The following is a 12,878-nucleotide window of genomic DNA, read 5'->3' on the forward strand; positions in this document are numbered from 1 at the left end:
AGCATCAGCGACTTCATTCATTTTATCTTCTACATCAGCAATCCTGGAATCGAGGTCCTGAATTTGACAGCTTTACAAAGTTCAGCAGAAAAGAGCTGCTGAATTTTGGTAAATATGGCGGAGGTGTCTACATTGGTGGCCTCATCACCCCATAGGTTCATTGTCAGACGCTGCAAAGGGAAGTAATGCTAACGTAAGGAGAGACACTTTCAGATGAACCAGAGGAGCCAGGAGTTTGGAAAAGTTCTGGATTAATGTGCCAGGCTGTCGTATCATCATTAGCTTTAGGGAGGGATCACACGGAGTTACGTGCTGCGTGATGTGGCACGTAGACGCCGCGTGAGCTTTTGCGGGCCGTTCATGCTCCCATTGATTTCAATGGGAGCGTGGATCGTAAACCCGGCGCTATTTTGCAGCCGTGATTTTGCGGCCGCAAAATAGCGCCGCGTATACGATCCACGCTCCTATTGAAATCAATGGGAGCGTGAACGGCCCACAAAAGCTCACGCGGCGTCTACATGCCACATCACGCGTACGTAACTCTGTGTGAACCCTCCCTTATGAAGTTTTGGCTTCTGAGACCTAGTGGACATAGTAGCTGGGGAATAGGTGTGATGGTGGCCCAGTAGGAAGTGTAAGACTGTTGATGCTGGTGGGGATGCCGTGCCGGAATGCTGTTGTATTTGCCAGACATTAGGTGTTCAGGGAGTGTGCATCAATGTGAAGAAGCAGGTAGCATGGCAGGCATTAAAGCAATACAGACTCCAGATAGTGCAAAAGATGTAGGACAACTATCCTTAGAGAGTGAGGTGGGCTTCCCCAGTATGAAAGTAAAACGTCCAAGATGCTCACCATTTGTGGTATGTAGCTAAGTTATTAACAGGCCAGTGATCTGGGGTGTGAGGAGGAACTGCAGGAGGGTCACAGAGAGAGGAGATAATGCCTAGATAGCAGTAAGATAGCCAAGATGGCACCCAGTCTAGGCGAGGTTGGCTGTGTTAATGTAGAGCAGTAATCTGTCTCCTGACCCCGTCGCAGACTATCAGTAAGTGCTCAGGAAATAAGGTGCCTGGAGGGTCCCACGATGCAGTAGAAAGCCAGGACTCTGCAGTGGCAGGAGGAGAGCCGTGGTTGTCAGCAGTGCTACACAGTAGTGCTACACGGGCCAGATCCCACTCCTTAGGACTGCCGCAGCAGGAAGATGGCAGCTTGAAAACACATGCTGGGCCTAGCGGAAACAGTGATCTGGCAGCAGTGGAGCCTTTGAACTTCTCCCAGGAGAATCATGGCAGATCAGAGGTGGAGGAGTGAGGATAGGAGCAGTGGGGATTGGGTAGGAGTCCCCCAAAATCAGTATAAAAGGAGTCAGTTGCCGGAGCTCAGTGAAGCTATGTCCAACCACTACCAGCACCAGGCTACGCCCCTTAAATGCTTTAGTACGGTAAGTAATGGCAGCCGGAGACAGACACCAGAAAGGGAGTGAAGGGAAGGGGTGACTAATACAGGTAGTAGAGCGAGAAGTAGAAAGGCGCTAGGAAACTTCTGAAATTGGCTTGAAGGATAAGAGAGGATAGGATGAACTGTGGAAGGTGAGGGGATCAATGCTGTCTGGGGATTGGGTGATTATGTCCAGGCGGATTTGATCAATTTTGTCATGGAAATAGGTGGCCATGTTCTCAGCACAGAGGACTGTGATAGGTGCCTGGACTTTGGGAGTGAGTAAGGAGTGAAAAGTTTCAAATAAAAGTTTAAGATTATTAGAGAGAGAAAAGGTGGGAGTGCTGAAATAGGCTTGTGAAGGGTAGAGCTATAGGTTTTGAGCATAAAATTGTAGTGGAGGCAGTTTACAAAAGTGAAAAAAATATTTTAAAAATAGAAAAGTTGAAATCACCCCCTTTCCATAGGTCAGATTTAAAGTTAAATAAACAAAGGAAATACACATTACGTATCCATACATCGAAAAGTGTTCAATCTACAAATTTACACGCCAAACTGACCTTTCACCTTTCAAAAAAAATTGAATAAAAATCGATCAAAACATTAGACAAAATGGTATAAATAAAAAGTATATCTTGGCCTGCAAAAAGGAGTTTTTGGTAATGTGTTAAAACATAAAGACTATATAAATTTGGTATAGGATTTTGTAATCATACTGACCCACAAAATACAGCTAATGTCATTTTGGCTGCACAATAAACTCTGTAAGAACAAACCCATAAGAAAATGGCACAATTTCCTTTTTTCTCTAATCTTCTCCACATTCTGATTTTTTTTCCAGCTTCTGGTACATCACATGGGATATTAAATAGTACCAATATGAAGTACAATATGTCCCACAAAATTTGAGTCCTTGTATGGCTCTGTGAGTGGAAGAATAAAAAAAATTATGATTTTTGAAAGGCAGAGAATAATACAACAAAATTGAAAGACGGCTGTGATGGACCCCCCCCCAAAAGGAATTTCGAACGCATTAAAAAAGGGGTGAGCAATGAAACCACACGGACCCCTTAGATTGCAATGGAGTCAGGTGTGTTGTCCACATGTTGTCCGCACGAATCATGCAGAGATGAAAGTAGTTCTTGAAGTACTTGTCTCTCCTCATAACTCGTGCGGACACCGCGCGGATAACACACAGACCCCATTGCAGTCTATGCGGTCCATGTGCTTTCATTGCTCACCTCTTTTTAATGCATCCAGTATTCCGTTCGGGGGGGTTCCCAAGTGGACTCTCCAAATGGAATACTGAATGTAGATGTGAACCAGGCATTAGTGTCAGTTTACAGGATTCTTTGTTGCTCCCAGGTTCCTCACAATTCTGCCTGTTGTTCAGTGCAGCATGATATGGGCTGTACCGTCCCCTTCTCTGACATCCCCTCTCCTACTATAATTTTTAGTGATGTTGGAAATGCTCCACCTCCTGCGCTCTCCGCTCTCCTGCTTGCCCAAACTCCACTTATGAGGTTCAGTGCAGTCCCATGCCCAGTTGATTCACAGCACATCCAAATCTGTGTTCTTTTCAAAGGGGTTCCTATGGAATAATATGCTCATAAACTGACTTTGGTTGCAATGATGGGGTAGTCTGCCAATATATTCCTGTATAAAACATGCATTTGTGCTTTGATACACATCCAAGAAGCTGACAGATCTGTTTCTATCTTTTTATAGGGCAAGTGAAGTTTGTATGAAAATGTAAACCTCCTATGTTTATGTATGTCTAGTATTAAAAAAAAAAGTGAATGGTAGACATAATGCTGCATTTTCACAATGTGGGGCCCTGGTCTAAAATAGGTTTTTTTGTTGTTGTTTTTAATCAGTAATAGTAGTATTAAGCCCCATGCTGTGGCCTACACTAAAAGAGATGTAGCAAATAAGCTAAACCAAAATGATACTGGTAAACACTTGAATATTTTATGTATACCTAGAGGGGATTTTTTATTTTTTTAAGGGGGGATATTTAAAAAGAAAACAAATATTGTTGTACAACGGATCTGCATAGCTCTTCAATACAATAAAAAGCCCTGGATCTGTTGCAGTTTAGTTAGCTGTTCATTCAGTTCGATGAAGAATAAACTCTGGAGAAGGCGTTCTCGCACCAGTGGGTATTTCACAGGACATTTAAGAACAGGAGCCTAGATGCTATACCCAGAAGTGTCGGATGTAGACAGCTTTGTGTGCCCTATAAGGAGTCGTGAAGAGCAGATAGCCGGGCCTCAGGAAGCTGTGACAATATTTATTTCAATTACCAGTCATTTGGTAAGCGTGCAATAAAGCTGCCCAGTTCCCCTCTCAGGCTCCGGAATATAATTTGCTTCTATGGGGCTCCTGAGTATATAAAACGTTACTTCAATCATTTTTGATGTTTTTTTTCTGCCAAAAGAACTGGCAATAAAAAGTAATACGGAGTGTTAAACAAATCAGTGCTATTAAACTACTTGTTTCTGATGCTTTCATAAAATGTTAATGACACATGCTGGAACAACCTGTTTTACTGCTTCGCTTTATTAAAGCATGAAAAGGGCCAGAGATGAGCGCTCTCCTCCCCGCACCCCCGCCACTGCCCACCCTTTCTGTCCCCTCACTCTCTGTATCTTTGTCCATTACTGTCGCCTTCTATAGGTTATTAATACTAGACTTGAATGTAATATATGGTGACTCTCTGCAAGTTTTGGAATAGGTTTTTATACTCAAGCTTGTTCGTATTAATAAACATATAGAGATATCATAGGTAGTCTTCTGTAATTCACTATTTATATGCTACAGTGATGATGATGCAGCGATCTATTCCTGACGGGGGCTGGGGATGTAAAATACACGTGTTGTGAGGTAACTGCTCAGGAGAGAGAGCCCAGCCAGCAACCTGCAGAGGGAACATGGCGGGAAACAAGCAGCAGTGGGCTGGGAGCTGAGCTGCAAGAAGCGACTCATAACTGGCACCATTTATATGTACAGCTGAACTGCAGGAAAGGTGTTAAGTTCTAAATGATTAGTGGTATATATATAAACTAGTGCTGGGTATGTCTGCCAGGTAATGACTGGAGGCTGCAGTAAATATGTCACAAGATTTTGCTTACTAGGTACACAGCATAACCTCTCCCCATGTTTTGGCTGCAATGGTTTTATATATAAACTTAATTATTAGGGTTTAATAAAGGGTTAACATCACTTTAACCACAAATATTATTAAAGATTCTAAAATACTGTTACAATAATGATATTAAACTGAGAAAACATGTACAGGACCAGTCAAACGGCAAAAGATACTTTTTTATTCCTTTGAGAGAAGTTTAAAAAGGGTGACCTGGCGCCCGTCTGGTGGAAATAGTAGACTCCAGTCAGGAGCCCACCGGGCCAATTGCAGCTCTTACCCGGACACCGTCCCACACAATGGGTGGTGAAAAAATGGAGAGGATATATAGAAAAATCGGGAACTGGCAGAGCGCTAAAGGCAGCAAAATTCATAATAGACTTGAAAAATAAAAATGACGATATGCAAGATTAAGATGAATTGGTTCTGTTTTATTGCTCCAAGGACATGAACAACAGCTTAAAACGGCTACGCGCTTCAACACCGGGCGGGTGTCTTCTTCAGGCCAAGCAGGAAGTGTCCAGCAACAGCCTTAGAACCAAGTCAGTTTTTATTCCTTTGGTTTTGTTTGTTTTTGAAGTTTTCTACATTGCAGATTCATATTGAGGACTATGAAGAACATATAAAGAATAAAGTAATATACAAAAAGTGTTACTAAAAACCAGAATATGTTTTATATTTAGATTCTTCAAAGTAGCTGCCTTTTCCTTCGATGACAGCTTTAGGCCTTGAGCCCCACGTGGTGTAAACAGCGCAGTTAGGCCTTGGCACAAATGCAACGGATTGTCATCCACACAATGTGGAAAATACGCGCAGCAGACACGCATGCTGTGATTTCTGAAACCTTTCGAATTCATAGTATGTCAATTATACTCATTGAAACGCTGATGGTTTCCCTATAAGTATAGAGGAAGCAGACTTTCTGTGAAAAGTGCTGCAGGAAAACCATGATGCGTTTTCACCACGGTTTTTCCCGCAGCAATTGTTGTTGCGGCCCCTACATGGGGCCTTAGCCTTATATGCACTTGCCATTCCCTTAATCAGTTTCATAAGGTATTCCCCTGGAATTGTTTTCCAGAAATAGACAGGAATAATTTCTTGCCTTCATTCTGTGTTTGAGACCATTTGTTGTACTGTGCAGAGGTAGGATTGGTACACAGTTCCAGACAATGTTTTCCCCTATTCCACTATTGTTCTAATTCACATTAAGTCAAGAAAACACTCAACTAAGCCAAGGGAAATGACAATCTGTCATTACTTAAAGAGGACCTTTCATGGTTTGGGGCACAGGCAGTTCTATATACTGCTGGAAAGCCAACAGCTTTCATGATCTGTGCCCAGGGTGAAGAGCTAGCAGTCCCGGTACCTAACAAAATGGTCCCGGTCGGCATGTCCCGACTCCAACTGAGCTCAGCGTTAAAGCAGGAGCTGAGCTCACAGCTCCTGCTTTAAACGCCTATGTATTTCAGCTCATCGGCGGTAGGACGCCGATGAGCTGAATGCATAGGCGTTTAAAGCCGGAGCTGTCACAGCTCAGCTCCTGCTTTAACGCTGAGCTCCGGGCCTCCGGCATTTGTAGCCGCGATGTGATGATGTCATCACATCGCGGCTACAATATGTGTATGAGGGAGAGAGCTGCGAGGGAACGAGGAATGGTGAGTGTGTGTGTGAGAGAGAACGTGAGAACGGCATGACACTGGGGCAGATGGAGAGGGGAGAATGGCATGGCACTGGACCAGATGAAGGGGGGAAGAACAGCATGACACTGGGGCAGATGGAGGGGGGAGAATGGCATGACACTGGGGCAGATGGAGGGGGAGAATGGCATGGCACTGGGGCAGATGAAGGGGGGAAGAACAGCATGACACTGGGGCAGATGAAGGGGGGAGAATGGCATGACACTGGGGCAGATGGTGGGGGGAGAACGGCATGACACTGGGGCAGATGAAGGGGGGAAGAACAGAATGACACTAGGGCAGATGGAGGGGGGAGAATGGCATGGCACTGGGGCAGATGAAGGGGGAAGAACAGCATGACACTGGGGCAGATGGAGGGGGGAGAATGGCATGACACTGGGACAGATGGAGGGGGGAGAATGGCATGACACTGGGGCAGATGGAGGGGGAGAATGGCATGGCACTGGGGCAGATGGAGGGGGAGAACGGCATGACACTGGGGTAGATGGAGGGGGAGAACGGCATGAAACTGGGGCAGATGGAGGGGGGAGAACAGCATGACACTGGGGCAGATGAAGGGGGGGAGAACAGCATGACACTGGGGCAGATGGAGGGGGAGAACGGCATGACACTAGGGCAGATGAAGGGGGGGGATGGCATGACATTGGGGCAGATGAAGGGGGGAGAACGGCATGACACTGGGGCAGATGGAGGGGGAGAATGGCATGACACTGGGGCAGATGGAGGGGGGAGATGGCATGACACTGGGGCAGATGGAGGGGGAGAATGGCATGGCACTGGGGCAGATGAAGGGGGGAAGAACAGCATGACACTGGGGCAGATGAAGGGGGGAGAATGGCATGACACTGGGGCAGATGGAGGGGGGAGAATGGCATGACACTGGGGCAGATGGAGGGGGGAGAATGGCATGACACTGGGGCAGATGAAGGGGGAAGAACAGAATGACACTAGGGCAGATGGAGGGGGAGAATGGCATGGCACTGGGGCAGATGAAGGGGGGAAGAACAGCATGACACTGGGGCAGATGGAGGGGGGAGAATGGCATGACACTGGGGCAGATGGAGGGGGGAGAATGGCATGACACTGGGGCAGATAGAGGCGGGAGATAACAGCATGACACTGGGGCAGATGGAGGGGGGAGAATGACATGACACTGGGGCAGATGAAGGGGGGAAGAACAGAATGACACTAGGGCAGATGGAGGGGGGAGAATGGCATGGCACTGGGACAGATGAAGAGGGGAAGAACAGCATGACACTGGGGCAGATGGAGGGGGGAGAATGGCATGACACTGCGGCAGATGGAGGGGGGAGAATGGCATGACACTGGGGCAGATGGAGGGGGGAGAATGGCATGACACTGGGGCAGATGGAGGGGGGAGAACGGCATGACACTGGGGTAGATGGAGGGGGGAGAACGGCATGACACTGGGGCAGATGGAGGGGGGGAGAACGGCATGACACTGGGGCAGATGGAGGGGGGGAGAACGGCATGACATTGGGCAGATGAAGGGGGGGAGAACAGCATGACACTGGGGCAGATGGAGGGGGAGAACGGCATGACACTAGGGCAGATGAAGGGGGGGATGGCATGACACTGGGGCAGATGGAGGGGGGAGAATGGCATGACACTGGGGCAGATGGAGGGGGGAGAATGGCATGACACTGGGGCAGATGGAGGGGAGAATGGCATGACACTGGGGCAGATGAAGGGGGGAAGAACAGCATGACACTGGGGCAGATGGAGGGGGGAGAATGGCATGACACTGGGGCAGATGGAGGGGAAAGAATGGCATGACACTGGGGCAGATGGAGGGGGGAGAATGGCATGACACTGGGGCAGATGGAGGGGGGAGAATGGCATGACACTGGGGCAGATGGAGGGGGAGAATGGCATGGTACTGGGGCAGATGAAGGGGAAGAACAGCATGACACTGGGGCAGATGAAGGGGGAGAATGGCATGACACTGGGGCAGATGGAGGGGGAGAATGGCATGACACTGGGGCAGATGGAGGGGGGAGAATGGCATGACACTGGGGAAGATAGAGGGGGAGAGAACAGCATGACACTGGGGCAGATGGAGGGGGGAGAATGGCATGACACTGGGGCAGATGAAGGGGGGAAGAACAGAATGACACTAGGGCAGATGGAGGGGGGAGAATGGCATGGCACTGGTGCAGATGAAGGGGGGAAGAACAGCATGACACTGGGGCAGATGGAGGGGGGAGAATGGCATGACACTGGGGCAGATGGAGGGGGGAAAATGGCATGACACTGGGGCAGATGGAGGGGGGAGAATGGAATGACACTGGGGCAGATAGAGGGGGAGAGAACAGCATGACACTGGGGCAGATGGAGGGGGGAGAACGGCATGACACTGGGGCAGATGGAGGGGAGAACGGCATGACACTGGGGTAGATGGAGGGGGGAGAACGGCATGACACTGGGGCAGATGGAGGGGGGGAGAACAGCATGACACTGGGGCAGATGAAGGGGGGGAGAACAGCATGACACTGGGGCAGATGGAGAGGGAGAACGGCATGACTCTAGGGCAGATGAAGGGGGGGAATGGCATGACATTGGGGCAGATGAAGGGGGGAGAACGGCATGACACTGGGGCAGATGAAGGGGAGAGAATGGCATGACACTGGGGCAGAGACGGGGGGAAATGAAACTGTGGGCAGATAAAGGGGGAGAATGGCATGAAACTGGGGACAGAGACAGAGGGGGGGACATGAAACTAGGGGTAGATGAAGGGTGTATATGAAAATGGGGGGGAGATATAATTTACGGGTGACTGTAGGAGGATTATACTGTGTGGAATCACATGAAAATTGAATGAGAATGGGTGGAGTCAACATAAAAGTGGGCGGGGACTAATTTGCTGCGGCGCGCTGCGCGCGGCGCACGTTTTGTTCCCTCTTTCTAGTCTTCAACAGTTGGGAAGTACAGGTTAGAAGTGCGAGACCCCCAGTAAGTAGGGCCCCGCCAAAGTCAATTGCCCAGGGCCCCGCAAACCCTGGATCCGCCACTGACCGTAGCTCTTTACAGTCAGAAGTGCATTCCTGACACTGTTTCAGGAACGTCCTTCTGTACAAGAAGCGTCAATAACGCTGTACTGTGTGAGCAGGGAGGAACGCCTCCTCCCTCTGCTCCACAGTGCTCATCCATAGACGAGTATTTTCAGGAGGGGAGGGGGCGTTCCTCTCCAGTCTCAGAGCACAGTGCTATTGGCACTGTTTGTACAGAATGACGGTCCTGAAAGAGTGTCAGAAACGCCCTTCTGACTGTGAAGATCTACAGTACCGGGACTGCTAGCTCTTCACCTGGGGCACACATCAGGAAAGCCGAATTCAGCACACTGTCGGCTTTCCAGTAGTATATAGACCTGCCTGTGCCCCAAACCATGAAAGGTCCTCTTTAAAGACATGCAGGTCAATCAATATGGAAAAGAACTTTGAAGGTTTGAAGGTATCCTCAAGAGCAGTCTTGAAATCCACCCAATGCTATGATGAGACTGGTTCTCGAGAGGACCACCACAGGAAGAGAAGACCAAAAGTTACATCTGCTGCAAAAGATAGGTTCATTAGTGTTACCTCAGAAACCACAAATTAACAGTGCTTTAGATTAGAGACCACATAGATGCTTCACAGAAATGGTGAGAAGATGGGTTCTACATGGAGGAGGAGTGATAGTATAGGGGTGATTAGTTAGTGATACTGTTGGTGATTTAGTCAAAATTTAAGGCACACTTAACCAGCATGGCTACCACAGCATTCTACAACAACATTCCATTCCATCTGGTTTGCACTTATTAGTGGGGACATCGTGTTTAACAGGGCAATGATCCCAAACACACCACCAGGCTACGTAAGACTTTGCCCATGAAGGAGCGTGATGGAGTGATGTATTAGATGAAACAACCTACACTATCACTCTAGCTAAAGCCAAGTGATATAATCTGTGAAGAGTTAGACCACAGAGTTAAGGAATAACATTCAACAAGTGCTCAGCACCTTTGGGGACTCCTTCAAGACGGTTGGAAAACCATTCCACGTGACTGCCTCATGAAGTTGATTGAGAGAAGACTATGCAACGCTTTTATCATAGCAAAAGCAGTCTACTTTGAAGAATCTAAAATATAAAACATATTCTGGCTTGTTTGACAACTTTTTATTTTCTATTTCATTCCAGAAATATTCCTTCATCCTTCCATATAAATGCAGTCAGTAGTACGAAAGAAGTACGTAGTGTGCCAAATGGCCATTGCCTTTATAGCTGACCTGATCCTCTCTGCCAGTCTGCAGTACCTTTTACTGTGAGTTGGAATAAAGGATGTTTTTTTATTTACCACATTTTTGGTGAGTGCCCCTCTTTATTTCTATTTTTCGATTTTATGGTCTTCCATATAAATCTACAACGTAGAAAATATAAAACAAGAAAGAACATGAATGAAGAGGTATGTTTTGACTACTACTGTACATATTTTCTAGATTTTGTATCATTTTTTTGTAACAGCCTATATATATAAAATTTGCTGTTATGGTGATCTTTTGTTAAAACCCAATATTTATTTGTATTTATATTTATATATTGATAGAGGAGAAGATTTGATAAACAAAATATGGCAGAAGATTGAGTATATGGTGAGAGGTTTACTAAGCAATACTTACCAGAAATTGTCTACCAAAGCATCCAGCCTTTGCAGTTCTGAAGGACTTTGCAAAGGCTCCTATAGTAACTGTGAGTTGTGCATTCACCATGAAGTAACTTATGCCAAGGTATTCAAACAACCTTGACATACAGATATGATGAGCTGCAGGAAGGGGTTATACCCCTAAGAAGATGTACTGTACATGCACATAGGAGATACAGCATGGGCATGACTCTTCATTAGTTCCCATAGGAAGTATACAGAATCAAACTGTAATGTGGAAACAAAGCAGAAGAACATTTTAATGGCAGCCTGTTGTAAAGTTGTTTCATTTCTCATTTTAAATGCATAGAGAAAATAAAAAATAGTTGTGAACATAACCTTTAAATTTATACAATGCAAATGTAAGCGGAATATTCTGCACATGACATCTCTTATGGTAAGTGTTGTTTTCATGTATTTCCAGCTGGATTGTGTACTTGAATTACTGAATGGTTTACATATAGGTTCCTTATGACATAAAATAAATACATTGTTTCATGAATATAACACTATAAAGTATTTTATTTTAGAAGACTGGGTTAAAATATATCTCCCCAGTCTTTATACAAGGCCTCATGTGTGACGGAGAACATTTTCCATTCCAAATTGAGTATTCACACTCACATTGTAGGATGGAGTCATAATTACCAAATACCTTACAAAGACGCTTTATATAACAGTTTGCTGACATTATTCTGTCACTAGTTTAATACATGTAATTTAAAGCAGGAGGCCATGGGGTGTCATGTACACAAGCGTTCCTTGTAGGGTCCCTTATTCACCCTCATAAACAACTAGCAGTTTTGTCTTAGCCAATATGTAAATTATCAACTAGTCTCCTGGTCTGCAACATAATAACAGCTGATCATATTACATTTGTAGCTTTTATGTTCATTTTGTCTTGACTAGAACCAAACTTTTCTAACACATTTTCTTTTACTATCGCCTATGTACAACAGTATATGTTGTTTGGTTCTTTTATATTATTTTGCAGTCATATTTATCAAGCTGTATCATGTTGTGCTTATTATGACAATATTCTCTGAAAAATGTTGTTTATTCTGTTATGTTTCATGAACACAAAAAAAACAGCAAAAGATAAAAGATTTGGTTCAGAAATTTCTGTCACTTTCCCATTCATTTGAATGGGACTTGCATCTGATTGCTGCCAAAACAACCCCATTCAGATGAATAGAACTGATTTTAAGCTGCAGAAATTTCAGCCAGAAATATGCTGTGTGTGAATTCACCCAAAGCCTGCTGTTAAGTATAGGGAGCCTTTATTTTTACACTACTCAAAACCTAGCTGCTCTAAAGTCAAACTATAAGAGTAACAGATTTTGTTCACATTATTTACAACCTCTATAGTGAATACAATGCTAACACATTTGGAAGTAATTCAGTGCTATTTCTGAGTTGACTGCTGTTGTGAATCTGACTCATGTATAGTCTTCTTATTTTCCATTGTAGATCTTTACACTCATAAATGTTTACAATTTTATGTGTGTGATTAACATACTATATGTGTGTTTAGAGAAATGGAAATAACAATTATTACTTTAATATTATGCTATTATTATTCATTAAAATTTAACATATATTGTAGCTTCTATTTAGAAAAATGGAAACAATAATTATTACTTTTATATTATATTATTATTCATGTAAAATATACCACAGAGTCTAATAAAAGATATAGCGATGCTAATTACTAATTATCCTTAACAATATCATATTACTAAACTTAATTTGTCTTTTCCATACATTACAGGGCATTAAACAGTTAGTACTGTGTTCAATTAAAACTAATATATAGCATGCTGTGTGATAATATATTTTTTCTTGTAGATGCCAGACACTGAAACTGAAAAAAACCCTCAAGATGGAAGAACTTAAATCT

The sequence above is a fragment of the Leptodactylus fuscus genome, chromosome 2, assembly GCF_031893055.1.
Source record: "Leptodactylus fuscus isolate aLepFus1 chromosome 2, aLepFus1.hap2, whole genome shotgun sequence".
Taxonomy (NCBI): domain Eukaryota; kingdom Metazoa; phylum Chordata; class Amphibia; order Anura; family Leptodactylidae; genus Leptodactylus; species Leptodactylus fuscus.